A 27039-nucleotide genomic window follows, 5' to 3' on the forward strand; every position below is an offset into this window, starting at 1 on the left:
AGAGACTCAGATATTTGTACACCCATGTTCATATCACATTATTTACTGTAGCCAAAAGGTGGAAACAACCATGTTGTCCAATGATGAGGGAAAGGATAAACAAACTGTGGTATATACATAGAATAGAATTTGATTTACCCTTAAAAAGGGAAATCAAGATCTACCTGTGTCATTATATATATATANTATATATATATATATATATATATATATATATATATATATAATGACACAGGTAGAACTTGATAACATTGTATTTAATGAAATAAGCCAGAAAATGAAGGGAAAAATATTATGTGATTCCATTTGTATGAGGTACCTAGAACAAGTTCATTGAAACAGAAAGTAGAATACAGGACCAGGACAATGAGAGGAATGGGGTCATTGTTTAGTGGGTAATATATTTTTTGCTAGATATAATGGAAAATTTTCGAATATAGGTAGTGGTTGGTGATAATAACATATTGTAAATATATTGAATGCTACAAACAAATGGCTAAAACTCATGAATGGTCAACATGGTATATATATATACATATATATATATATATATATATATACATACACACACACATAATATAAACAAGCAAAGCAAATATCGGTAGAGCAGAGAGAAGAGAATGGGGAAGGGAAGAGTGAAGGGAAGTAGAGTGAGAATTAGGACTGAAATTGAATTCTGTACACATATGATTTTGTCAAAATGAACCAACTACTATGTATAACTATAATGCTCTAATAAAAGTAATAAAAATAAGTGAAAGGAAGAGCAGCAGATTAAAGAAAGGAGAGTAGGGGGAAGGAGGGGGGAGGGAAAGTTCTGGGGTATCAGGGACTGAAATGGAGTAAATGAAATCCCATGAATATATGATATTGTCAAATGAACCCAAATATCATGTGTAATCATAATGCACTAATAAAAGGAAAAAATAATTGTGGGATACAGCTATAAACATTAAAATTAAAAAACACATGGTCCATCTATATGCTATCTGTATTACACACACTTTAGATTAAATAAAAAGTAAATGAATAGAAAATAATATATTATACAAACAGCAGCTGAGAGAAACCTAGAATGATTACACTAATATCAGAACAAATAGACTTTAAAGTAATAAATATTGTTGAGATAAAAGGGATACTTCATAATGGCAAAATGGTTAACCCATCAGGAAGATATAAGAATTATAAATATGTCTGTATCTTATAATAATATCATAATACACAAAATATTACACTTATATTACAAAAATGAAGGCATAAATAAAAACTGAATAATAATATTTGGAAAATTTAATACCCAACTCTCAATAATGAATATGACATGTAGAAGAAGATCCCAACATGGAAATGGAAGACTTGAATAACACTGTGAACCAATTAGTGCTAACAGGTATCTCCAGAATACAAAGTATATTCTCTTATCAAAATGGAATTAAAATAGAAAACAATGACGAGAAAAAATTTAGAAACCTCCCTCATCTGTGGAAATTAAATAATATGTTCTTAAGTAAATAATGGATTAAGAAGAAAACAGGCTGCCTCTGATTCCACTGCTGCCAGCCTGAGGTCACCTGGAGAGGTCACTTCTTCCTGGGTGCTGCTGCCCTGGGTGCAAACTGAAGCTCACACTGCTGCTGACCCCCAGAGGTCGCCTGGTGGCACTGCCTTCACAGCTGCACTTGTAGCTGCCTCTGCAGCCACCACTGCTGCTGACTTGTTGCCTGCTGGCAATAACCACTGCCACTACTGCTGCTACCACAGCCTAGAGGACTGCTGTGGGAGAGACTCCAGGTATGGTTGCACGTGGCTTACCCATTTTGGGACACCAGCCAGGGCCTGGGGCCTAAGTGCCAGCAGGTTTACCACCACAAGAGTCTTTGTCTTGAGACTCCAGAGGGAAACTGCAGGTTTGGAGAAGCCTGGTGTCTTCCTGATAAAACTGCTGGTGGCTCCTGTCTTGCTGCTGCATCTCAGGTTGCTCCTTTGCCTAAGTGTATCCCTGGTGGTCTCTCTGCAAGTAGGAGCAGCACTGAGATCTTGGGACTGCAGCATAGCTGAGCCTAAAGTATCTGAAGCCCAGTTCAGTGGGATAGAGACTGGGTTTCCGAGGTCTGATCTGAGTTTGGTGATCCCAAGAGAATCACAGACAGGGCTGAGAAACTATTGATCACTGACAGAGACAGACTTTCCAGCAAGATTTATTTTATTTTATTTTATGTTTTGATTCGCTAATATCTCTACCACGTTTGGAAAACAATGTTTTTTTTTTATGCATCAGTGTATGGAGGACAATGACATATGAATAGTGTTTTGCACTTTTGTTGTATTCTTATATTTTTATTTTTTTCTTTGTAGTCTTCCTCTCTCTTGTCTATTTTCTTTCCAACTTTTCTCCAAACAACAGCCAATCTCTGTCAGCTCCCCTTCCACTTGTTGGAATACATGAAGGAGCAGAGATAAAAACCAAAGGAATGCACAATCTTTTCAATGATATAATAGCAGAAAATTTCCCAAACCTAAAGAATGGAATGGAAAATCAAATACAAGAGCCTTCAGGACCCCAAATGTACACATTTAAAGCAGACCCACACCAAGACTATTTATAATGGGAATGACTAACGCAGAGAATAAAGATAAAATCTTAAAAGCTGTGAGAGAAAAAAAAAATCAAATTACATACGGGGGAAACCAATTTAGATCTTAACTGATTTCTCAACCCACACCCTCAAAGCTAGGAGGTCCTGGAATAATATATTTCAAGCTCTGAAAGAAAACAGATGCCAACCAAGAATTCTATATCCAGCAAAATTAAATTTCAGATTTGAAAATGAAATTAAAACCTTCCATGATAAACAAAAATTAAAAGAATTTACAACTAGAAAGCTTACATTACTAGAGCATTCTCAAGAAAATATTCCACGAGGATAAAGTAAAAAACAGCAAAGGGAGAATCTACATTAAAGGGACATTCAACCAAATGAGAAACTAAGACAAATAAAAAAACAGAAATAAATCAAAATGACAGGGAATACAAATCATATCTCAATAATAACCTTGAATGTTAATGGCCTAAACTCATTAATCAAAAGACATAGATTGGCAGATTGGATTAAAAAGAAAGACCCAACAATATGCTGTCTTCAAGAGACTCATCTCATGGGCAAAGACATCACAGGCTGAAAGTGAAAGGATGGGAAAAAAGTTATCACTCATATGAATTGCATAAATAAGCAAGGGTTTTCATTCTTATCTCAGATAAAGTAGACTTCAAACCAAAGTTAATCAGAAGAGATAAAAAAGGACATTTCATACTTCTTAAGGGAAGTATGTATAAGCCGGATAGTTATAAATATTTATGCCTCAAATAATGGAGCATCTATGTACATCAAACAACCCCTTCTAAATTTCAAGAGTCAAAAAGACCACAATATAATAATACTGGCTGACTTTAACACACATCTCTCACTACTGGACAGATCTTCCAAACAAAAACTAAATTAGGAAATTATACAACTAGATAATACAATCAATAATTTAAACTTAACAGATATATATAGAAAATTTCATCCATTAACAAGCAAAAATACTTTCTTCTCAGCAGCACATGGTTCCTTCTCTAAAATAGAGCATATCTTATGCCACAAAGCAACTCTTAGTAAATACAAAAAAAAAAAAAAAAGATAATACCCTGCATTCTATCAGATCACAAAGAAATGAAATCAAAAATCAACAATAAAATGAAAAATACAAGCTACTATAACAAATGGACACTAAATAATACACTATTGAATGATGAATGGATAGTAGAAGAAATCAAGGATGAAATAAAAAAATTCTTAGAGGTAAAACACTGATACAACATATCAAAATCTCTGGAACACTATGAAGGCAGTACTAAGAGGAAAATTTATTGCATTGAACGCATTCATTAAAATAATAAAAAGTCAACAAATAAATGACTTAACACTATATCTCAAAGCCCTAGAAAAAGAACAAATCAACACCAAAAGCAGAACACAGGAAATAATTGAAATCAGAGCTGAAATCAAAAAATCAAAACAAAAGAAACAATTGGAAAAATTGACAAAATAAAAAGTTGGTTCTTTGAAAAAATAAATAAAATAGATAACCCTCTGGCCATGCTAACAAAGAGGAAAAAAAGAGAAAACTCAAATTACTAAAATACAAGATGAAGAAGGAAATATCATAGAGGACATGTCTGAAATACAGAAGATAAGTAGTTATATTCCAATAAAATAGAAAATATCAGACATTGACAAATTTCTAGAGACATATGACCTACCCAAACTGAATAAGGAGCTCATACAGGATTTATACAGATCAATTTCAAGTAATGAAATAGAAAATGCCATCAAAAATTGTACCAACCAAGAAAAGCCCAGGACCAGATGAATTCTCAGCTGAGTTCTATAAGGCTTTCAAAGAAGAATTAACACCAATACTCCTCAAAGTATTCTATGAAATAGAAAAGGAGGGAACCCTTCCAAAATCAGTCTACAAGGCTAATATCACCCTGATACCAAAATCAGACAAAGATACATCAAGGAAAGAAAACTTCAGACCAGTATCCCTGATGAACATAGATGCAAAAATTCTCAATAAAATTCTGGCAAATTGTGAGGATGGCCTTAGGCCTCAGCTTAAGCAACTCCATTTTAAAAACTGCAGTTTCATGAGGCACATTACAGAGCCCTCCAGTATGGCCACAAACAAATCATTTCCCCTCACCCTGATAAACAGAGTGAAGCCCCTGGCAGGCCGTCCTCACCTGATAAGAGGCAAAGGCGAGAAGATTAGGGTGGAGACCACTAGACCAGATGTTTCTGACTCCAGGGTAAATGATGTCACTGAGAAATCCGGTGAGCTGATAAAGATTGAAAGGAGGGTGAAAAGCCCCCCCCAAAATGTAGTATAAATTATAGAGCAAATGAACAGAGATTCCGCCAGCCGAAACAAGGGTGCTGGAGAGCCTGATGAGGACCTGACACCCCATCACTTGTCATCGTTCCTGAGCCTCTGCCTGATAGTCACCACTCTCAAACTCTACTGCCTCATCTGGACCTTGGTGAGAGCCTCAACTTCTCCCTGAGACCTCTCCTCAACCAGTCATCCACTTGACGCCAGGAAAAGCCTGCCTTGGTTCTGGACCTGATCACCCCCGTCTGAGTGAGTGTGCATCTGCTGGACTCAAAGCCTAAGACTTAAGACTTTTGATCTGACATTTGAACTTAGCCTGCAGAGGGAATGTCTGTCATTAGCCTGTCATGATTAAGTGTGTTTTGCAGTGCTTAGAATTAATCTAGAATTGTTTGTTGTGAATTGATTATGACTATTGCAATGCCTAACACTAAGGATTGTTGTTTTCTTGATTAAGAACCTATAGAGTGAAACTATATTGAATAATTTGAGGGAATAAAGCATTGAAAGGGGCAGAAGTGTGTGGACATTCTTTATTTCTCCCCTCGACTGCATACGTCACAATTTTGCTCCCTCATGACACAAATCATATACAAAAACATTTAAAAGGTAGTGCATCACAATCAAGTGGGGTTCATCCCTGGGATGCAGGGTTGGTTTAACATACAGAAATCAATAAATGTAATTCATCATATTAATAGATTTAAAAACAAGAATCATATGGTCATCTCAATAGATGCAGAAAAAACATTTCACAAAATACAGCACACCTTCATGTTCAAAACACTAGAAAAACTGGGGATAGTAGGAACATACTTCAACATTGTGAAAGCTATATACACTGAACCCGAGGCCAGTATCATTCTAAATAGAGAAAAATTGAAAGCATTCCTGCCAAAAACTGGAATAAGACAAGGATGCCCTCTTTCACCAATTCTATTCAACATCATCCTTGAAACTCTAGTCAGAGCAATTAGACAAAAGAAAGAAATTAAAGAGATACACATAGGTAAAGAAGAACTCAAACTATCACTATTTGCTGATGACATGACTCTATACTTAGAGGTTCCAAAAACATCCACCAGACAACTTCTAGAACTAATAAATGAATTCAGCAAAGAAGCAGGATATAAAAGAGAAATTATATCCCATCTGTATGATATATCAAAATGTATAAATGCATTCTACTACCATGTATAACTAATTAAAACAAATAACATTTTTTAAAAAAGGAACTGAGAAAATGACAAATTTAGACAACCGTGCCATTAGATAAATGGTTTGTGTAAAAATATAAAATAAAATCATTTCCCCCTGAGTAATGGAAAAATCATGATCCCTTCACAAAAAAAAAGAAGAAAACAAAAGTGATATCAGAAAACAATTTGAGATCAATGAGATGAAGAAAACATACCAAAACTTTTGGAACATAGCTAACGGTAAAGGGAAATATAACAATATGAATAGTCATCTATTAGTTTTAAATACTGAATTAACCTAGATAAGTAAAGCTGAGGTAAGATATAAGAAATAAGTATAGGTAGAAAGGACACAAATAGGGAAGGAAAGAGGACTGTAGCTTTAGAGCTAAAAACTTCATGAATACCCTTACCTTCACCCCTCAGGCCTATTTTCTTCCCAGCCTAAATTCTCAAAAGATCAAATAAATCTTAGCATAATTAAATCAAGTTAATTAGTACCTATATACCTTGTTTGCTTACACACTGTATTTTTATTTAAAGAGAGAGAGCGAGAGAATTTTTTAATATTTATTTTTTAGTTTTCGGCGGACACAACATCTTTATTTATTTATTTATTTTTTAATTTGTATGTGGTGCTGAGGATCGAACCCAGTGCCCCGCGCATGCTAGGCGAGCGTGCTACTCCTTGAGCCACATCCCCAGCCCAACACACTGTATTTTTAAACTGATTAAAAGAAGATTATAGAGAGATATTGTTACAGATCCATGATATGGGTATTGTATGTCCAGGTACTATATATTAACTAGACAATGTCAACTTGAAGATTCTGAAAATTGCCAGGTCATCAAGACCTGCTCTGCACTCCACAATCAAAGGAATTGGAGCTCATTATGCTGACATCACACCTTCATGCTACTCCTATTTATCATTTAAAAGAAGCCTGAGACACCCAGGACATGTCTCATTCTCAGGCACCCACACTCTTTCTCCCTTTGAGTATTCCTCCTCTTTATTTGCTTTCCTGAGAAAAATCTCCTTGCTTTCTTAAACATATCTCTATTTGTGCCACTTTTGACACTCTCTGATATTCCTTTCTATGGTATAAGGAAAGAACCTGCCAGGGCTGAGTTAGGCTGAGTTGTCCCCTCTGTAGACCTTCTTAGACCTTATTCAGTGATGTAGCAATCTTGAGCAAGAGTAATAAAGCAGGAAGCATTACACCACATGACTTCAAAATATATGTAGTAATCAGCACAGTATGGTATTGGCATAAATGATACCAGAACAATAGAACGGAATAGAGAGCTTAGAATTCAACTTATGTATCTACAGACAACAGATACTCAATAGATGGGTTACAAACACACAACAGAGAAGACAAACTTTTCCATAAATGATCCTGGGAAAATTGGATAGCCACATGCAGAAAAACAAAATTGGACCCCTTTCTCTCATCAGTTACAAAAATCAACTTAAAATGGATTAAAGACTTAAATGTAAGACCTGAGACTATTAATCGAGTAGAGGAAAACAGGAAAAGCACTTCAGGATATTTGAAATGACAAGATCTTTGGGACAAAACTCCAAAGGCTCAGGAAACAAAAGCAAAAATAGACCAATGGGAAAAGTCAAACTAAAAAGCTCTGACATAGCAAAGCAAATAATAAACAGAGTGGTAAGACAACTACAGAAAGAAGAAAACATTTGCAAACTGTACATCTGACAAGTGGTTAATGTCCAAAATAGAATAAGAACTCAAAGAAGTCAGTAGAAAAAAAAAAACAATTACTTAGATTTAAAAATTGGGTAATAGAAAGACCTTAAGAGAATCTCAAAAGAAGACAGGAAAATGGTCAAAGGATATAAGAAGAAAAGGCTTAACATCACTAATCATCAGGGAAATGCAAATCAAAACCACAATGAGATAACACCCCTCTCTAGTTACAATAGCTATTATCAAAATGATAAAAAAGATAACAAGTGTTGGCAAGGATGTGAAGAAAAGGAAATCCTTGCCCACAGTTGTTTGGAATGTAAATTAGTTTGCTACTATTTTAGCCAGCCTTTTTCCTCTGCAGTGACCAAAGGCCAGACACAAAAATTTTAGAGGAGGAAAAGTTTATTTGGGGGGCTTATCATTTCTGAAGAGAGTGGGATTCACCATTTCAGAGGCCTTGGCTCATAGGCAGCCAGCTCCATTCCTCAGGGCTTGAGGTTAGGCAAAACATTATGGCAGAAAGGCTCAGCAGAGGAAATGTGGCTCAAGATATCACCAGTAGGCAGAGAATAAGTTCAGCTCACCAAATACATACCCCAAAGGCACACCCCCAATGACCCACTTCCTTCAGCCACACTCCTTCAGTTACCAATCAGCTAATACCCATCAGAGGATGAATTCACTGATTGGGTTAAGACTCTCATAACCCAATCATTGCTCCTCTAAACCTTGCATTGTCTCACACAAAAGCTTTTGGGGAGGTGGGGGCTGGGTTGTGGCGTAGTGGTAGAGCACCTGCACATGTGAGTCACTGGGTTGGATCCTCAGCATCACATAGAAAGAAAGAAATAAAGATATTGTGTCCATCTACAACTAAATTTTTTTTTAAAAAAAGCTTTTGGGGGACACCTCACATCCAACCATAATAGCCATTATGGAAAATAGTACAATTTCTGGGGGCTGGGGATGTAGCTCAAGTGGTAGCGCGCTCGCCTGGCATGCGTGCGGCCCGGGTTTGATCCTCAGCACCACATACAAAGATGTTGTGTCCACCAGAAAAAAAAAAAAAAGAAAATAGTACAATTTCTCAAAAAAGTAAAACAAGAACTACCTTACGTTTCATTAATTTCCCTACTATATATATCGCCAAAGGAAAAAAAAATCAGTATGTTAAAGACACAATTTTGGGGACTAGGAAAAACAGTGGAATGAATTGGATATAACATTCCTATGTTCATCTATGAATACATGACCAGTGTAACTCTACAACATATACAACCACAAAAATGGGAAGTTATACTTCATGTATGTATGATGTCAAAATACACTCTTCTGTCATGTATAACTGAAAAGAACAAATAAAAAGATTTTTAAGAAAACAATCTAAGTGCCCATCAACTGATAAAAGGATTAAAAATAGGTTCCTACACACAGTGTAATAGTATTCAGACACACAAAATAAGACAGAAATCCTGTGATTGATGATAGCATGGATGGAACTGAAGATTGATATGTTAAATTAAAAAAAGCCACACAGAAAGACAAATACCACATGATCTCACTTATACATGGAATATAAAAAACATTGATCTCAAGGCAAATGTGGTGGCACACACCTATAATCCCAGAAACTGGGGAGGCTGAGGTAGGAGGATTGCAAGTTCAAGGTGAACATCAGCAATTTAGGAAGCCCCTGTCTCAAAATTTAAAAAAAGTAAAAAGGTTTGAGGATATAGTGAAAATTTAGTCCTTTTACCTCCTTGAATTTGCTCTCCAAGTTTTGGTTTTACACATCTACCAGGCCTGTTTCACCAATCTTGACGTGGAAGTACTAGGTTTTAACTTTAATGTTTATAATTTTACAGTTACCCCTTCCACATAATTCAGGTCAGTATTGGTACTAGAAGTCAGCATTATATCCTAGTACTTCTGCAAAACACAAACAGGCAAGAGTTATAAAGTTTTACAAGGAAAATACAAGAGCAAAAACATATTTGGTTTGTATAATAGGTTTGAACCAAAAGCAAAATTTCTGTAATAATAACCCTAATGTATTGTTCATATCTATTTAGCCTCAAAGACTCATAGCATATCAGCTCAATCGCATATGAAATTCATTGCAAGTTTTACTTTATTTTAAAAACTATTTTACAACCTTTAATAACTTTTATAATTTATACAACCCTTACTTAGTTTAGTATTAAATCCCTTTTCATTTTGAGATCACAATAATCTTTGTAACAAAAACCTATCTTATGACCATACCTTTAAATAAGCTTAATTCTAGTCTACGTTGGAGCTATCCTAACATGGAGTAGGATGAGAGGCAAAGCCTTATTCAGGTGAGGCTGACCTTTTAACAAATCTTAGTGTTTTGTCTTTTTTTTTTTACTTGTTAATGGACCTTTATTTTATTTATTTACATGTGGTGCTGGGAATTGAACCCAGAGCCTCACACATGATAGGCAAGCACTCTTCCACTGAGCTACAACCCCAGCCCTAGTGTTTTATTTCTGAAGTTGATCTTTGCTTTCTTTTTAAACATCATTTTACAAAGTTCTCATACATTGTTTGCTAATTCTATGTGAACGTATGTTAACATAATACAGCATTACATCTGAAACATGAATCAAACAGAAAGGCTAATAAAGCCCTTAACTTCCCTTTTGTGAAAACATGGCATAATGCTTTCATATTCTACACTGTCAACCTTTAAACAAATTAGGTTCTCCTTATTACCTTTCCAAAAATATATTTATTACATTTAAATACCCATTTCTGTGCAAAGAGTACTGCACCATCTTTGTATATCATGTATTGACGACAGCTTACATTTATCCAATTACAAAACATTAAATGACATAACTAACAAAATTTGTTATTTTATGTAAATCTGAAAGAAACTATCATTACAAACAATTTCTTACAAATTCTTAGACATTTAGCAAACAGTATTAATGATCAGAAATAGACTTATTTTCTGACATGTAACTGCATCTCGTTTATACAATAATAAAACATACATGCAGTCAATGCAAACAGAAGTAAAGCCAGGTTTTAAAATGGCAGTGTGTCTCTTTTTGTCAGATACAATGTATGAAGGAGAGTACTTATTGGTGAGAGCACTTATTTCCTATATTAAACCTACATATCTTTCATTTTGAAAACTTTTACAGAACAAAGCTTAGACAAACATAGTTATTTCTCAGATATATATAATCTCTAGTCACATATATTAAGGATGCCAACTTTATTGTCATAACTTTATATAACTGTTGCTTATTTATGAAGCAAGCTCTTAATCAACCAGTTTAAGTAATCATTTAAAATATTTTAAAACAGGTACAGGGCTGGGGTTGTGGCTCAGTGACAGGGTACTTGCTTCATGGGGCACTGTGTTCAATCCTCAGCACCACATAAGAATGAATAAATAAAGTTAAAGGTATTGTGTCCATCTACAACTACAAAATATTAAAAAAAAAAAACAGGTACAAACCCTAATTCCTTTCAGTTTCCCTAAGTAGTAAGACCTAAGGGATACAAGAAATTATCTTTTTTTATGCTTGGGATTCAATCAAGGGGCACTTTACCACTGAGCCACATCACCAGCCCCTTTTATTTTTTATTTTGAGACAGAATATCACTGAGTTGCTTAGATCCTCACTAAGTTGCTGCAGCTGGCTTTGAATTTACAATCCTTCTGCCTCAGCCTCCCCAGTAGCTGGGATTGCAAGAATGCTCCAGCATATCTAGCAAAAAAAATTATCTTGATAGATAAGAGAAGATCATTGTTTTTAAGAAACCATTCTTGCTTCATTGCATAAAGATTAGATTCCACTTTTATACCAATACATTAAAATTTGACCTTAGAAAAACCCTTACATATCTTAAACTTACTGCATTAATTATAGCCAACCAAATCACACACACAAACTCTTAAGACTTGTGTTCCACAAACCTTCTGCAAGTTAGTTAGATCCTTAGTTTTGTCCTCTCTTTTTACCTCAGACTTTAGGACAAACTTTTACTTCACTACACAAAATATTTTCTCATCCAGAAACATTTATTTTCCTTTTAGTTTTTCATACTGACATACATTTCCATAACTATAACTTTCATATCTTTTTCCAGTTGCTGACTCTGTCTTAAATTTACATTCTGAATCAATCCTTATGAAATTTATGAAATTTTTTTCAATTTACTCCTTTTTAAAATATCTTTATTTTATTTTTTATGTGGTGCTGAAGATCAAACCCAGTGCCTCATGCATGCTAAGTGAGCACTTTACCTCTGAGCCACAATCCCAGCTCCAATTTTACTCCTTTTTAATATATATATATATATATTTCTGTAGTTGTAGATGGACACAATATCTTTATTTTATTTTTTATGTGGTGCTGAGGATCAGACCCAGTGCCTCACACATGAGGGGCAAGCTCTCAACCACTGAGTTACAACCCCAACTTCCCATTTACTCCTTTTTAATAGGATGAAATACATTACTTTTTACAGTACTTTAATCAAAACACAACTGAGACTTTTTGTACTCCTTGCATATAGAATTACATCTGTTACAATTTTAACTCTTAGTAACCTTGCTTTTAGTGAAGACCTAGAAGCAAAGCAATCTTAAAATGTTTTTCCATGTATCACCATTTTGTAAAAATACATTTTAATAAACCCAAATATTTGTTGCTTTATAGAATTCAAGAAGCCAAGTACTTGGATTTATATTTAGAAGTTGATACTTAGGTATTTCCACTTTGCAAATTAATCAGTTGTCTTTTTAAAAAACATTTATGAAGATTAATCTTATTTATGTTAAATCTAATTTACTCATTTGTTACAGTTTGAATGTGAGGTGTCCCCCAAAATCTCGTGTGAGACAAAGAAAGAAGGTTTAGAGGAGAAATGATTGGGTTGTAAGAACCTTAACCTTATCAGTTAATTAATCCTGTGATGAATTAACTGAAGGGAAACTGGAGGCAGGTGGGGTGTGGCTGGAGGAGGTGGGCACTGGGGGCGTGGCTTTGGGGCATATATTTTGTATCTGGCAAGTGGAGTTTCTCTCTGCTTACTGATCATCATGTGAACTGCTTCTCTCTGCCACACTCTTCTACCATGATGTTCTGCCTCTTCTGGAGCCCCAGGAAATTGAGACTGCTGCCTATAGACTGAGACCTCCGCAACTGTGAGCTCACAAATAAACTTTTATTCCTCTAGAGTAGTTCTTGTCAGATCTTTTAGTCACAGCAGCAGAAAAGCTGACTAAAACACCATTTTAACTCTTAACTTTAGTTTACCCATGAAAACCATATCAGACAAGATGTCAGACAAGTCTAGTTAACATTTTAAGTCATCTTTTTCCTGCCAAAGAAAAATAGTAAAAGCAATAGACATTACACTTTAAATAATCTTATAGAAACTTCCACTCTCTTGATTGACTGGCCACATAGAAAAAAAACATGTAGTTTAGTAATTTAAAAGGTATCTTTACTGTTATCTATTTAACCCATTTATATTGACCTTTTTCTTAAAAGTTTAAGTCATGTGAACTAAAAGGTATTTGGGATGGATGTGATGGTACACACCCATAATTCCAGTGGCTTTAGAGGTTGAGGCAGGAGAATCACAAGTTCAAGGCCAGTCTGGACAATTTAGCAAGATCCTGAATTAAAATAAAAAATAAAAAAGGACTGGGAATAGGGCTGAGGTTGTTGTTCAGTTGTAGAATAGCCTAGCATGTGCAGGGCACTGGGTTTGATCCTCAGTAGCACATAAAAATAGATAGATAGATAGATAGATAAAAGGTGTTGTTCCAACTACAACTGAGACCAAAAAATTAAAAAAGGACTGAGGATGTAGTTTAGTGGTTAAGTGCTCCCGGATTAAATCCCCATTACCAAAAAAAGGCATTTAAATCTCATTATTGTTTTTTTAAAGCACATATGTAGACAAACATACAATATACAAGTGTGCACAGATATACATAAAACAGAAAGGAAATTAATGTTTTAAACCTTTTACCCAGGTAGATGATTCCCACATGTAGGAGACAAAGGAAATACAGATGTTTATTACATGTTGTTTATCAGATATAACACTTTAGAAATTTAAAAAGAGCCTGTCTACTGGAAACCATCCGTGACCCATATGTGAACTGAGCCATGTGTGTGAACTAAAACGACATTGGGGCCATTAGGCAGGAAAGCCTGGTATCGGGAATTCCTAGCAGCAACCTTGCTGGTTTGAGAATGTCTGGTTCATGTGGTGTCCTACTCAGCTCCATCACAAGTTCAGCACAACATCAGAGATGGGATGACTCGCTGGAGCCACACAACCTCTGAGATGGGTGTGACTTGCCAAAATGCCAATCAACCTGTTTACAGCAAGACCCCTGCCACACCCAGAAGCCCATACCAAGCAAGCACGGAACCAAGACTCCTCCTCCTGAACCTTTATTCCTGTCTTAGTGTACTCCCCCTAAACTAAAGAATCTGGGCCATTTTTCAGTTCCAGCTCCTATCAGGACTGGAAGACCTATCAGACACTCCACATTTTATATCTAATTTCTGGCTTTGTCTCTATTTCTTACTAATTATTTCAGACATTTTACTTCCCAGGCAGTTTATACCTCCTGAGCAGGAACCAATCCTGGTGTGGTGTTGGCAACTCCAAAATACCTGTCACAGATGTCCTTTGTGTGACAGTGAATAATAAATAGATTATAGAATAGATGACATAGACCTGGAGGAGGTCTATGCAGTTGGGTATGGCTAGGAAGGGCCTACCAATTATGTCTGGTCACTGAATCAATGTTTTAGGTGGCCACTTGTCTATCCATGTGGTAGATCCATGTCAATCATCACCACTATTTATTCTCCTCTTTAGGACCTTCTAAGGAGGATGATCTCTTTCCTTTTCCAGTATATTTGAGAGTTATTACTTGACTAATTGGCCTCTGAATAAAGACATCAGGAAAAAAAACAGAGAGCTAAAAAACTCTAGTTAGAGTAAGACTAATCAGAATGAACATATATTAATTTAGTTGCACAGGACCAAATCGTGAACTAAAAACAACAACAACAACAACAAAAACCCAGAGGTTTATAAAAACTGACATCACTGTAATTGCTGTAACAAACAAGCATGGGACATCTGTATTAGACCAGAACACACTTTTGGATCACATTAGAGTCAGTGTGAATATTTAGATAAAGTGGAAGTCTATGAGGTCTAGAAGAGGGTGAACCTAAGGAAAAGGTTCTTTAAAAAAACTTGTACATATGGGATCTTTGTATTTTCCTTCCCTGTGCCTGAAAAGTAGGGCATTCCCTGACATTCCCAATTTTCAGTTCGATCCCCAGCACCACGTAAAAATAAATAAATAAAATAAAGATATTGTGATATTTCAGCTACCTGAAACTGAGTCCCTACAGTTTGGGGTAACATCAGCATTGCCCCAAAATGGAATGTAGACCTCTTAAGCATCCTCAAAACGTCTAGAACCTGATATAAATGGCCTTTCCAGATCCCCTTCTCCTTTGTCTCCCCCTTTCTTTAACATTTAGGGATGAAGTTACTTAAAGAGCAGAATCCACTTAAAAGTGACACTATTGGGGCTGGGGTTGTGGCTCAGTGGTAGAGTGCTCACCTAGCATGCACTGGACACTGGATCTGATCCTCAGCACCACATAAAATGTAAAATAAAGACATTGTGTCCACCTAAAACTTAAGAATAAATATTTTTTTTAAAAAAGTGACACCATTTTTCCCTCTGGTCTCAAACTGGTTTGGGCAATTGCTCATGCAGCTTATATTCCAGATAAATATCAGGAGGCAGCTAAGGAGCAAGGAAATCTGCCCTTTAGAGCATGAGAGGCAAATGGCATTAAATAAGGCATCCTGACCATTTTTTTCTCCCTTTTGCAAAACAAGTCTAGCTGTAGGATGGTTTTAGAGTTCGTATTTCCCTCAGGAGGCCATCTCTCCCCATCCTCCACCTGGTGTTCAGGTCAGGCTCCTGTACAGAAAAATATTAGGTGTTTTTTCTTCAGGGTATGAGGGTGAAAGGAATCCCACTTTTTGAATATACTCTAAAAGAGAGCTTGTATTAGATGTCTTTCAGACATCTAATTATAATTAATGTTAATTTAATAATGAGGTCATAGTTTTGAGAAAAAAAGAAAAAAATAGGTGTATTGCTTTGCTAGGAAAGGAGAAACACAGGGCACTCCTCTCCCCAAAGCTGTGACTTTCCTCATCAGAAGGGATGGGGGAGTTTTAAAGACACTTTTCAAGGGTGACATTTCAGGTATGCTCTGGTAGGGGGTTCCAGAGGGCCCAGATGGTGGGTTAGGATTAACTAGTTAATTTGGGAGATAATCTCTTCCCAGATCCTCATCTTCCTGTAGTGGGTGTGTTCAAGGGCAATTAAATAGGGGAAGAAAAGATAACACTGTCTCCTTAATCTTGTTAGGGAGGCAGGGGGAGAAGAGAGGAAAAAACCATGTTCTTTAAAAAAAAATACCCTTTGGGCTGGGGTTGTAGCTCAGTGGTAGAGTGATTGAGGCACTGGGTTCGATCCCCAGCACCACGTAAAAATAAATAAATAAAATAAAGATATTATGTCCATGTACAACTAAATTTTTTTAAAAAATAGCCTTAGAGGGCTATATTCAGAAGGTGAAGGAGCCACTGTTACAGCATCACTCCATTGTGTGAACTAGATCAAGGTGTCCCTGAATACCCTGTGGGTTTCAAGGCCATGGTGACCATCTACTGAATCATGCCTAAGACCTTGAACCAGTAGAATAGTCGCCCTGACTGATATGCCACTCAAAGTCCCTTTATGCATACTTTTTAATCTTTTTAACATTAAAGGGGAAAACCCTAGTTTCTCTGTATTATGCCCACCACCAGTCATGGAGGCACTGCAGATGAGGCTGGGTATCCAAGAAGAGATGGTCAAAAGCTTTCTCAGTTATGGTACTAAGGGAGGGACAGTCTTAAGGGTCATGACCTAAGGGTCATGTGCCCTGGATCAATTTTCTCAGCTCTTCCAGATATCCACATTTGCCATTATGACTATAATCAGGGCCTCTAAAATCCCATTCTGTTCATTCTACAAGGAGTCTTCTTTATATAGCCAGGAGTTATGTACCTAGTGTAACAGGCTCAAAACTTGAGCTCCAGGGGAGAAAAGGAGCAGATGATAATGGACTCTACAGTCTAAGTGCAAGTTAGCTTGTAAGGGACAATGAACAAAATATCTTAGGACTTCTAGGAGGAAGGCAATAGGGTCTCTAAGCAGAATTTCTTCCCTGAGGAGACTTGCTAGGTTAGGTACGCAGGACATGTGTGACCCAATGTTCTTCCTCAGGGGCCAAGATGATCTTTTCCCATAGTCTGACAAAATATAAGCTGGTAAAAACCATGGGTCAGTGGGAAAGTGTCTGAGACCAGGCTCCATATTCCCTTGAAGAAGTTGTCACAGGTCTGGCAAAGAGAAAAGGAGATATCTCACTCAGTACTGATCAATTAATGGGGCAAGTTCTGCCTCAGAGTCATCAGAACATGTTTGTGGTCTAAGGAAATCTCCAAGTGAGCCTGCCCCTCCCCCACCATCGGGTTTGCAGTAAAGGCAAATTTCTATATGCAATTAGGTTTTAGATCATCCTCAGAGATCCTGAGTCATGCTGGGGAGTAGCCCCAGCCAGAGACTCAGGATATTTCTAAGAAAGAGCTGTGTTTCTCAATCAAATGGATCATTATGAGAGGAACTGAAGTAAGGTCAGACCAAAATTCTACTTAAAGAAGACTTTTGGGAACACATTGCCCTAACTGCCTGCCTATTTCTCATTATCTAAATATCCTACCTACTCAGTATCTCAGTGGTATAAGCACTCCATTACAAATAATTATACAGCAATAAATTTGATGCCCTAAAGGAAATGAATAAATTTTAAAAATGTACAATCTAACAAAACTAAATCAAGAGAACTAGAAAGCCTGAACAGACCAATTACAAATAGATTTGAGTAGTAATCTAAAAACCTCCCAACAGGACAAACCTAGAGTTGGATGGCTTCACAGGTGAATTCTGCCAAACACATTCATATAAAAATCAATGCCAATTGTTCTTTAAGTCTTCCAAAACCTAAAAGTAGAGGTAAGACTTCAAAATTCATTTTATGATCCCAGCATCACCCTGATAAAAAGTTAGACAAAGATAACAAGCCAATATCTGTGATGAACATCCATGCAAAAATTCTCAATAAAATACTAGCAAACTGAGTTCAAAACACATTAAAAATATTATATACCATGACGACGTGGGATTTATTCTTGGGATTCAAGTTGGGTTTATTATTCAAAAATCAATCAATGTGATACACTACATTGACAGAATGAAAGGATAAAAGCCAGATGATCATCTGGATAGATGTAGAAAAAGCTTTTTTTTTTTGGTCAGTGCTGGGGCAGAAAAAGTATTTGACAAAGCTTAACATTCTTTCATGATAAGATTCTCAACATAAGTATAGGAGGAAATTTATTCACCATAATCAAATCCATTTGCAAAAACCCCACAGCTAATATTATAATGAATAGGGAAAATAGAAAGCATTTCTTTCAAGATCTGATACAAGATGAATAGGCCCACATTTGCCACTTGTATTCCAAATAATCTCTGTTTGCAAATGACATGATCCTTGTTTTAGTCACCTAATTTGCTGCTGTGACTAAAGGATCTGACCTGAACAACTATAGAGGAGGAAAGGTTTATTTGAGGGCCCACAGTTTCAGAGGTCTTAGTCCATAGAAGGCTGGCTCCATTTCTCTGGGATTGTGATGAGGCTGAACATCATGGCAGGAGAGTGTACCAAAGAGAAGCAGCTTACATCAGGAGGCAGAGAGAAAGGTCTCCACTTGCCAGATACAAATATATATCCAAAGCCATGCCGCCAATTCCCACTTCCTCTAGCCACACCCTACCACTTCACTTACCACTCAGTTAATCTCGATCAGGGGATTAATTCACTGATTGGTTTAAGATTTTCACAACCCAATCAGTTTTCTGGTGAATCATCTTGCATTGTCTCACATGTGATTCTGGGGGAACACCTCACACCCAAACCATAACAATCCTATCTACTGTCGTGTGTATCTAAAAAGAAGCAATTAATAATAATAATAACAACAACAACTTAAAGATGGTACAGATACACAAATCTGTTAGAACTAATAATGAATGAATTAAAATAGCAAGACACAAAATCATCCTACAAAAATCAGTTTCATCTTTTTTTGTATTAACAAATATCTATCTGAAAAAGAACTCAAGAAAACATTCTCATTTAAGATAGCATCTGTATAGTCCCTAAAGCAAAGGGGAAAAATAACATCATGTCCCTGAATGCCCTCCCTCTGTTCCCCAAAACTTAGTCAAGTTAAGGGAACCAATGAAAGCAAGCTTGGGCTGGAAGTGGAGATACATATTATCTTGACATCTCTAGGTGTCTTTCTATGTCTTTCAATAACCTATCTCCAGGGACTGGGGGTGCCCCTGACTGAGTTCAATCCCAAGTACTCCCCTCCCCATAAAAAAATCAACCCAGTTATTTTACAAACTGCAAGATATTTTTATCCCACCTAAAAATTGAAAACTAAAGAATGGCCAGAAGTACATTCCACAGTGCCACAGTAATTATTTAAGCATTTGCTGATGGTTTAGCTGCATGGTTAGGGACTTGAAATAAATCCGATTGGAAGAAACCACCCACTGCCAGATCACATGGGACCAGGAATCAAGACATAAATGTGGGAGTGACTTATCTCATTGTTAATTTTTACCTTGATTCCAGTAACTTTAAGCTCTGATGATTTGGTGATCAACTTTTTCTACCAAAAGACACAAAATATTTACACTAAATTAGAAGTTACTACGCTTGAAACTACTTTGTCTCCTCCTACTTTTTAGTACCAGGGATGGGGCCCAGGGGTGCTCTATACAGAGTTACATCTCCAGTTCTTTATTGTTTATTTTGAGATGGAGTTTCACTAAATGCCCAGGCTTGCCTTTAGTTTGCAAACCTCTTGCCTCAGGCTCTAGATTAGCTGGGATTACAGGTATGCATCACTGTGTCCAGCTTCCTTTGGGCTTCTTATATCACTGAACCAACAGGCAAAAAAAAAAAAAAAAAAAAAGTTGCTGTTTTAGTCAGCTTTTTTGNAAAAAAAAAAAAAAAAAAGTACTGAGTTACTGACTGGAATGATTGATCCAGATTAAAAAATAGAAATTTGATTGCTGCTACACAATGAAGTCAAGAAAGACTGTATCTAAAATCCAGGAGATTCTTAGGGTTGTTTCTTGATACTTCCATGTCCAATAACAAATGTTAATAGAAAACTACAGCGACTCCCAACAAACAGAATGATTGAGTAATCAGAACCTTCAGGAATAAAAGTCTGGAGTACTCTGCCATGAAAAAAACAGAGAACAACTGAAGTTGTTTCTGAGGGCAAAGGGAATTGATTAAAAAAAAAGCTACCTGTTGAAGAAAATAGCCATAGATAATCAATTATAACCTTGTGAATAATTAGAGAAACAAGAACTATAGTAGCTTCTCATATTTTCTCTTTGCTTGATAATGTGCATGTATTAATTAGTATGCACTAATTATTTTTATCTTTTCCTATTTTTATTTCATATACACAGAATATTCAATGGGACTGTGATCAAATTTGAGAAATAATTCACACAGCTATATATGGATAAAATGACTTTTTCCACTGTGTGTCTTTGTTTTTTTGTTTGTTTGTTTTTGTTGTTTTTTTTGTTTGTTTGTTTGTTTTGTTTTGTTTTGTTTTGTCTTGGTTGTACTGGAGATTGAACCCAGGGCCTCACACATACTGGGTAGGGAAATGTTCTACCACTGACTACATCCCCAGCCTTTTTAATTTTTTGAGACAGGATCTCACTAAATTGCCAAGACTAGCCTTGAACTTGACCATCCTCCAGCCTAGCTGGGATTACAGGTGTGCATCCCCAGGACTAATTATGCGGCTCAGTGGTAGAGTGCTTGCCTAGCATGCATGAGGCCCTGGGTTTGATCCCCACCACCACAAAAACAAAAAAAAACAGGTGTGCACCACCATTCCCAATTTCATATTCTAAGTGAGAAAATTGTTACCCTTCTCACAAATAAAAAGACACCCAGTCCAAGTACATAGAGTTGGCACATGTTTATAATCCCAGCAACCAAGGAGTTTGAGACAAGAGAATCACAAGTTCGAGGCCCAGACTGAGAAAATTAGGGAGACCCTGTCTCAAAATAAAAACTGGTGGGGATATATTTCAGGGAGTAGAGTGATCTAGGTTCAATCCCCAGTACTATAAAAATAACAATTAGAGCAAAAAATTTTTGAATATTAATTATGTATTATCTTCTGCAGAAATATAAATTGTTTCATTGCTCTGAGGAAATTCTCTGACCTTAGCTTAGTAATTTTTTTGTGTGTATATGTGGTTTTGGGGATTGAATCCACAGCCTCATGCATACTAGTAAAACATTCTACTGCTGAGCTATACCCCCGGCCTGCTTAGTAATTCATATGTTCCTTGACTTAAGATGGGAATGTGGCCTGATAAACCAATCATAAGTTGAAAATATCATAAGGCAAAACCATGTTTAGTACAACTAACCTACAAAACACTATAGCTTAATAACAGTATACTTTAGAGTATACTGTATATATACACATGTATATACACATATCCATCCATGTATACATATGTGTGTAGGTAGATAAGTATGTAAATATTTTTATTTTGATTGGTTCATTAACAATATAGGCAATAGTGGGATTTGTTGTGACATATTCATTCATGCACACAAGATAATTTGGACAATTTCAATCCCCAGTACCTCTGCTTTTTCTTCCCTCTTCCCTCCTGCCAGTACCCTACATATACTCAACTGGTATCCCTTCTATTTTCCCACAAAAAAGTATAATTCTGCATATTGATAGCCCAGGAAAAGACCAAATTCAAAATTTGAAGTATGGTGTATCACTTTCACACCCTCATAAAATGTAAAAAATCATGTGAAACCATTGTAAATTGAAAATCATCTATATTAAATTTTTGTTTAAATTAGTGTATGAATAGTTTCTTCATTGAACCCAGGCTAGTGCGAGTAAACTCTAGCCAACTTGAGCAATGGGAAAAAAGATACAAATAATCAATATCAGAAATAACTTAAGGGACATCACAACCAAAATCATGTAGTGAATTATTATATATATAATTCATATTTACATAAATGCATAATTTATATTACAACAACTAGCTGCTCTTTTTTAGGGCTTCTTGCAAATTCTTCTCTTTGTTTCTTCCTAACAATAGAGTACCCAGGGCTTCAGTGATTTCATCTGTCATGGCTTAAATATTATCTACCTACACACATACACACACATATGTACGTATACATGAATGGATATGTGTATGTACATGCATATATACACATTTTATGCATGTATATAAACATATAGTGACCTAGCACAATATTTAACAGATAGTGGCTGAATGAAAAATGGTTTTCTCTTTTAAACTGATAGTAGTTATCATCATGGGTAAAGGACTTGGTTCAAAATAGATACCAGAGAGTTACTTCCTTCCTTTCATATTTTTAATTTGGCTCTCATGCACATATATTTTCCTCCCCTGCGTGTGCTTCTGACTTTCCCTCATTTCTCCCTAAAATATCTTACACTTCCTCTCACATTTGCTTAATTCTTAGGGCCTCCTCCTTCCTAATAAGGACCATAGATCAGATATGCATCTTTGTGTATCTGCCTTCTGGGCTAATTAGTTGACCCTAGACAAAGCCATTCTCCAGGATCAGCCTTTTGCTGCCCTCATCTGGTCTAAGTGAGCATCTTTCACAGTTGACTGGATGACCACTGGCTAGCAGAGGTTCAGCTCTGCCCTAGTTCTAACAAGAATTTCACAGAAATAATTCCCTAGGGAATTTGAGCTAATGCATCCCTTCCCCTAGTAGATAGGTATAAAGAGGAAATGGCCAGCTCAATTTGATACCATCAAACTTCAGCTACTTCAAAATAGTCTATTTCAAAATTATTCAGGACTACTCATGACTAACTACATCAGCACTGCATAGGGAGAAAGCAAAAATCACATGAGAGCCCCAGTCCTTCCATAGTTACCTTTCTGTGCTCAGCTCAACTCTGGGCCTCTAAGTGCCGGGACCTGCCTAAGATGTAATTCTATTTCTGAACTTCAGACCTTTCATCCTATCATGTGCAATCATGTGCTTCACACGGGTTGGGGATAGATAGTGAGAAAGCCTTCCCAGTGACTATCATATGTTATATAAGATGCTAAATTGGTCTTGTCAAGGGAAGTTCATTGTTTTGGAGGTAGATAGCCTGAACTATCTCCCTTGATGACTGTCAGAAAATAAATGTAAATTTATACTGTCATTTCTGGGCGATTTCTTAGTAAATGATGATATCTAATCTTTTGATCCCCAAACCACTTAGCATCGTAAGATCTCAATGAATTAATGATTACAAAGTTTCTGAGGGAAATAGTAGCTCATCATAGCATTAAAATGCAGGCTCTGACCTTTTCTAAGTAAAACTGAGCTTGCCTTTACATAATAATATGTGCTATCTGGAGAGCAAAACATGTGTCTTTTTAATTAATTGACTAGAAACAGATTTATAAAAAGGAAATGGAAACACCAGCTGGCGATCTTCCTTCTTGATGTCATAATTCTTTTATTTACCTCAACTCTTGGCATTTGGAGGAAATCATTATTCATTACATCCTCAAAGTTTGAATCTATTTGAGCATTCTCACCCATAATGCTCCAGGGGAGCTAGCCATGTAGTGACAATGTTATAGTTCGGATATAAGATATTCCCTGGAAAGCTTATATGGCAATGCATGAGTGTTCAGAAGTAAATGGTTAGATTATGGGAGCTATAATCTAATCGGTTAAAGTGACTATTGTACTGGGTGGGTAAATGCAAGTAGGTGGGGTATGGCTAGAAGATGTACATCACTGGGGGTGTATAGCCTTGGGGATTTTATTTTATCTTTGGCTCCTCATGCTCTCTCTGCTTTCTGACTGCCATGAGCTAAATAGCTTTCCTCTGCAACATCCTTAGGCCATGATATTCTGTCTCACTTTAGGCCCAGAGGACTGGAGTTGGCCCATCAAGGATAAACCTATGAAACCACAGACCAAAATGAAATTTTCCTCCTCTAAGTAGTTCTTGTCAGATATTTTGGTTATAGTGACAGAAAGCTGACTAACATAGAAGAACACAAGCCAGAATGCCTGGAGACCTCAGTTTGAGTTCCAGGTGTGCCACCTTATGACTTTATCCTCAGTTTCTCCGTGTGTGTGTGTGTGTGTGTGTGTACTTTAAAGGAGGATGATTAGATGATCCCTAAGGTCTGTTTGCATTGAAACATTCTATAATTCTAGTATTTTAAACACAAAGAATCTTCTTATTTCTTTAATTTAATTTCCCTTTTATTGGAGGGTCTTTGTTAGAGAATTAATTAGATTCACCAAGAGATTCTAATCATGAACATGTGTCCACAGAAAGGTGGCAACCCTCACACAGCTGCAACTAGCTGCAAGCTAGTCAATTCTTTAGGACTCTTTGCTGGTTCCTGATTCTCCCTTACTTCTAAACATTGGAGTGCCCAGAGTCCATGTCTTAGATGTCTTCTCCATTTATCTTTACCCCTGCAGAGATCCACCAGCCCTCATGGTTTAAATATCATCTCTACAATGATGACTCCATAATTTGTATCCCCAGCCTGGACCTCTTCCCTATATTCAGTTGTATATACCCAACTACCTACACGACATATCTTCTTGGGAGTCTAATATGCACCTCACACCACACTTAACATATTAAAAAAGAGCTGCCTCCTCAACTCTTTTACCAAAACTGGCTTTTCCACCAGCCTTCCAATTTTAGTAAATGGTAACCCCACAATTCCAGTTGTTCAGATAAAAAGCCTGGAGTCACCCTTGACTTCTTTTTCTCTCATAGTCTCTATCAAATCTGCTATTAAATCATGCATTTTATTACCTATAAAATATATACAGAATGTCATCTCTTCTCACCATGTCTAATGCTACCACCTTGATCTAAATCACTGTCATCTCTCACCTAGACTATTGCTAGTAGCCTTCTAATTAATCCTGCTGCTTCTGATTTTGCTGCCCTTTAGCCACAATTATCAATGTGGCAAACAGTGATTTCTGTTAAAATGTCAATTAATGTTCTAATAGAGTCCCATAAAAGACAAAGTCCTGACAGTGGCCTATAAGAACTTAAATAATAGCTCTGTGTATTAACTATAGGACTTCATTTCCCAATCTTCCTCCTCCTCCTCCTCCTCTTCCTCCTTTTATTCTAAACACATGGCCTCTATTCTGTTTTTCAGACATACATAGGAACGATTCTGCCTCAGGGCCTTTGCATATTAGTTATTCTCCCTTCCTGGACAGCTCTTCCAGGTATCTATATAACATGCCAACTGCCTCACCTCCTTCAGGTCTTAGTTGAAATGCCATCTTATTACGGAGGCCTTCTTAAATAATCCTATTTAAATTACACATATCTCACACCAAGTATGCCTTTCCCCTTCTCTATATCACTTTCAATAGCACTTTTTATCTTCTTACATATCATACATTTTACTTCTTTATTTATTGCCTATCTTCCCTCTCTAATGTGTAAGCTCCAAGACGGCAGGAATTCTGTTTCCCCAGTGCTTAGAAGCATGCCTGTCTTCCCTGAGGTGTCTTCAATGACCACCAGTCTTAGAGATCCCCCTCTTGTTAGAAAATGATAAAATGGTTTTGTAAAGTGAATTAGACTGTGAACAATAAATGTAAAACACTCTGTAGATGCACAAATGATTATTTCATTATCTGGCCAATGTACAAGGGACACAAACAAATTGTTCTAATCACAGAGTGATGAAAGAGTAATGAACAATGGGTTCTTGACTAAGTGCAGGAAGAAAATAATGAATTGTAGTTTAAATGAAATTGGGATGCAATAGCCTGCATCACAGGCTTACTTTATCTACTGTTTGAGCACGGTCATTTGGGGAAAATGTCCTTTAGAGAAAAAGAAACCGGTCAAAAAGACAGTGAAGAAATAGGCCCATCCTGGGCTTGCATTGAGTAGGTCATTATTTAAATGTCTTTCATTGCAGATCCTTTAATTTCCAGATACAATTTTCTAATTAATTATTTGCAACAACAAATCAAGTGAGCATTTGCTCCTTTACCTTGAAGGCAAATTTTCTCTTACTCAGAATTCATTGGTAGTAATTGAAAATTCTGGCTATCACTGATCAAATACCATCTGCATCCAGACACAATGGCTGAACAATAATTAGTGATTAGGATTGTGTTTTTTCAACATAAAATTTTCATTTAGGGTAGGTTTACAAAATATGATTTTTACTCTTCCTTCTGTACATCTCCAGTTGTTGGATGTGGAATAGAATATTAGGCAGATAGTTCTATTGCAAAGGAGAAGGTTCTTGTCAAGGTCTTCACCAGGTTTAGGATCATTTCATGAGTTTTAGTTAGGCATATGTGGAAAGTTGATTGAACTAGATGCTGGATTACATTTGCACAATTGTACACAGTCATTCCTCAGTATCTTTGGTGGATCTATTCTAAGAACCCCCCTCAGGAAACCAAATCTGAAGAGCCTGAAATCTTTAAAAAATGGTACAGTATTTGCATATAACCTGTACATATGTTCTGAATACATTAAATCATCTCTACATTACCTATAATTCCTAAAGAATGAGAATACTAATAGTTGTTACATTATTGTTTAGGGAATAATAGCAAGGGGAAAAGTCTGAACATGTTCCATACAGATGTAATTTTAAAAAATATATTTTGATCTATAATTAGTTGATCTACAATTAGTTGAGAATTACTTTTTATTTCCTTATTTTTATTGGTGCATTATTGTTGTACATATTGATGGGATTTGTTGTTACATATCCATAGATGCACACAATAAAATAATATAATCTGGCTAATATCACTCCCCAGCACTTCCCTCTTTCCTCCCTGTCTCTCATCTCTTGATCT

The sequence above is a fragment of the Marmota marmota genome, unplaced genomic scaffold (assembly GCF_001458135.2).
Source record: "Marmota marmota marmota unplaced genomic scaffold, marMar, whole genome shotgun sequence".
Taxonomy (NCBI): Eukaryota; Metazoa; Chordata; class Mammalia; order Rodentia; family Sciuridae; genus Marmota; species Marmota marmota.